Source organism: Apteryx rowi, unplaced genomic scaffold, assembly GCF_003343035.1.
Source record: "Apteryx rowi isolate R43461 unplaced genomic scaffold, aptRow1 scaffold_10, whole genome shotgun sequence".
Classification (NCBI taxonomy): domain Eukaryota; kingdom Metazoa; phylum Chordata; class Aves; order Apterygiformes; family Apterygidae; genus Apteryx; species Apteryx rowi.
Genome location: NW_020447197.1, coordinates 4485578 through 4488854, shown reverse-complemented (window position 1 = coordinate 4488854; position 3277 = coordinate 4485578). Strand labels below are relative to the sequence as shown.

General features: G+C 47.4%; 2 long non-coding RNA genes across 4 annotated transcripts; one reads left to right on the top strand and one right to left on the bottom strand.

Annotated features, from left to right (window-relative positions):
* Window positions 1–654: 654 nt before the first annotated feature.
* Window positions 655–3019, top strand: LOC112963867. The gene is made up of 3 exons (XR_003252758.1): window positions 655–739; window positions 820–995; window positions 2938–3019. It is a non-coding gene; the product is annotated as an uncharacterized LOC112963867 (long non-coding RNA).
* LOC112963875 lies at window positions 846–3013 on the bottom strand. Of its 3 annotated transcripts, XR_003252761.1 has the most exons (3): window positions 2936–3013; window positions 2241–2445; window positions 846–920 (listed from the first exon to the last, which is right to left on the bottom strand). It is a non-coding gene; the product is annotated as an uncharacterized LOC112963875 (long non-coding RNA). The 3 variants fall into 3 exon arrangements; XR_003252759.1 differs by lacking the exon at window positions 846–920 and having other exon boundaries at window positions 1960–2445; XR_003252760.1 differs by lacking the exon at window positions 846–920 and having other exon boundaries at window positions 1960–2658; window positions 2936–2993.
* Window positions 3020–3277: the final 258 nt, after the last annotated feature.

Genomic DNA, 3277 nt, shown 5'->3' with positions numbered 1-3277 from the left:
CCCCGGGGGCCTCCGAGCCGCACTCGCTCCGCGGCGGCCTTGTCGCGCCCCTGCCGGTCCTTCCGCGCGGGGGCGGGCGGCGGAAGGGAGCAGCGGCCCGGCCGGGCACAGCGGCCTCGCCTCCCTCGCTGCCCTGGGCGGCGATGGGCGCCGCAGCTCCCCAGCGGCAGAGCGGAGCTGCGCGTGGCCGGGGACCGGCACCGACAAGTTCTGCTCCCTTGATTCCCGAGCTGTACTGGGAGAGGGAAGGAGGTCACACACAGCTCCAGGGGCGCTTTTGGGAGGTTACGGTCAGGGGAGCGGTTGCTCAGGGGCTTCAGCTGCTCTTCAGCAGTTGCACCGTGCTGGTGGTGAACCTGACTTCTCTGAGGAATGCAAAAGCCCCATTAGTCCCGCTTCCAGTTCCTTCCTATGAAACACTGGCCCAGAGCCTTTCCCTGCTGTAGGGATGGTTCTTTCCTTCAAGACCATCTCTCCCTCTAAATTGGCCATAATTGATCAGAGCTGAATTATGTCGTTAACCCCCATCTACAGATGGTAGCTGCTGCTGCTGCTGCTGCGTATTACCTAGCGTAGCTGAGGCAAAGCCCAGCCTCCTTAAAGATGAGTGGCCGCCCTACCAGAAAATGCCTAATTCAAACCTTACAGGGGACGTTTTGACAAACTCATTCAGCACCTCTCCCTCTCCTCTTTGTGAAATGTCTTGCTGTGACGAAGAAATACCCTCCATCTCTTAGAAGTACGTAAGGAACATTACACATAGTCTTTGGATATACCAATATTTTCAAAGTTGCTTTCATTCCCTTTATATTCACTTAGGTCTTTGCAACAAGACATGGCAGACTGCCTATATAATGGAAAAGTCTTCGTGGTGACGTTCTACATAGTTCAAACCGGACTCTGTCACCTCTTCCATGGTCCTTTTTGGAGAGAGAAATGAGATTCTGCTAAAATCAGCTCACGGCACTTAGGTCATCAAAGTCAGCTGAGAGGTGGTAAGCAATAACCATCTACTTTTAGGGACAAAGACTATGGCTGATGAGGACAAAGATTCTCTTAAAAGTTCGTTATGGCAAAAGATTTTATATACATCCTCTGCGTTTTAAAATAAAAAAATTTCAGCTGTCCAGTCAACAGAGGGAGAATGTCCGTTGTAGAGTTTGGAAAATGCTCAACATAGTTACAACCCACCAAATATTTTATAGCAGTATTGGTAGCCACTGGCTAAGGAACTGTTTTGTAAATCTTTATTTAATCAACTTGTTGCTTCTTTAAGAGGGTTTTCTATGTACCATGTACTGATCAGTCTTTTCCCATACTAAGTAAATACATTATTTTTAGGCTATTTCATGGACTCTTGTCTTGAATATGACAGAACAAAGAAGGCTGTTAGCAGGTGTGTGCACAGCATAAACCTAATACCATATATATTTCAAAACACATGCTAGCAGTAAAAGCATCACTGCATGATTAAGGTAAATGCTAAAAACATGCATCTTAAAGAAAAACCCTGAAGATAAGTTGCAGCTCACAATGCTAGCGCTGCAAATATACCATAGCTAGGTCTTTTTTTTTTTTTTTTTTAACCAACTTTCTTTGAGGATGCTGCCAAATCCTTGAGTGTCATCTGGTGGTGGACTGAAATGCTTCCATGCCAGAAGCTTCTACAAATAGGAATCTTCTCCTCATGCTGTACAGTTATTTTGTTATTTGAAAAAATTGGTAGGGATGCTAGTAGGCTATCCTTTAACTCATGGGCCCACCACCTAAAAACATGTTCAGTTATACCACCATCTCTAAATAGAAGACCATGCCATGGCTCATTTCTGATTCATTATTAGTCTTGGCAGAAATTGTTTCATCCATTGGTACTGACACAGGACCAAGAGTGTGAATGAAAATGAGAATTAGTTAAAAACTTGATAAATAACCGAACAATAATAGGAACAAATAGCTGAATATAGCTCAACAATATGTCTTTCTGCAGCTAGATTGCTGTTTCCTCAGATAACGCAGTTTTGACCAACTGAGAGTTGGACACAAAAGAAAAAAATTTGCCATATGTTTAGCTGCCAGTTGGGATAAGTAAGCACTTTGCAAAGAAAAAGAATCTCAGCAAGCATCTCGCAAAATGCAAACACTTTCCCAAGCACTATAGAGAAGCTCAGACTGTCGAAGGGTGAAGCAGTCTGACTTACTGACTGCAGGTAAGCTGCCTGTGATGAGTAATAACAATTCACCTGGTCAAATAATGAGGTCTGGTTTCTATGAAGACACCACAGGATGATTCAGTAAGAGAAAACAGGAGTTATCATAGGTTGAAAAAGAAAGTTGTAGGGAAAACGAAGACTCATGCAGGAATACTCCACAGATGCCACAAGAAGGCGACAAAACATTTGGCGCATTGGACAAGGTGTTCATGGTTCAGATATGGCAGGGTATTTCCTGTTGGAAGAAAAGGACATAACGCTGTTTAGAGGTGGGTGGAGCAAATCACTTTCTTCTGAGGAAAAAATGCTGCAGGAAGGTCATGTGTCATGAAAAAGGTTCTATACTGTGTACCTAAGGAAAATAGCAAATAGAGCCTTTGTTATTTTACCACCAAGATGAGAAGGAGTAACGTGGGCAGACCAGAAGGTGCGTAGCTTAAGTAGCAGCCTGCAAGTGGACACGAAAAAGCTGAACTTCCTACTGCTCTGAAACAAAGCGCCCAGGCACGATGCTGTTCAGAGCACGGAGGGAGCAGCGGAAAAAAAGAAGTGTTTTTACTATAACAGAATAAACCTGAGATTCGTTCTAGATTAAGATTAGTATTTAAGCTCCCTACGTCGAGGTAGTACCACAGGTGTTTCTGACTCTTTAAGCCTCGAAAGGAAGAGCAATCCTATCTGTAAGCAAGTAAAATTACAAGTTTTCTTCCTTTCCCTCCTCTTACAGACAGAGCTGTGGCTGTGGTCAAGCTGTGCCAGACGTGGAACGAGCCGCTGTCCCAGTTATACTTAAAAAAAGAAAAAGGAAAGAAAAGCCTGGCGGCTGCCCGGTGACCAACACCCCGCCGCTCTGCTGCTGCCGGCCCCAGCCCCCTCCTCGCCGCTCCCACTGCGCAGGCGCGGGGCCCCGCGCTCCCGGCAGCCCCTGCGGCGCCACGCCCAGGCCGTACCAAGCGGCCGGGGAGACCCCGCTCGCGCATCCCCTCCCCTCGCCGGCTCCAGCGCAGGGCGCGGGCGAGTGGCCCCCGCGGCTCTCCGTACCCCCCCCCCCGCCGCCGCGTGGGCCG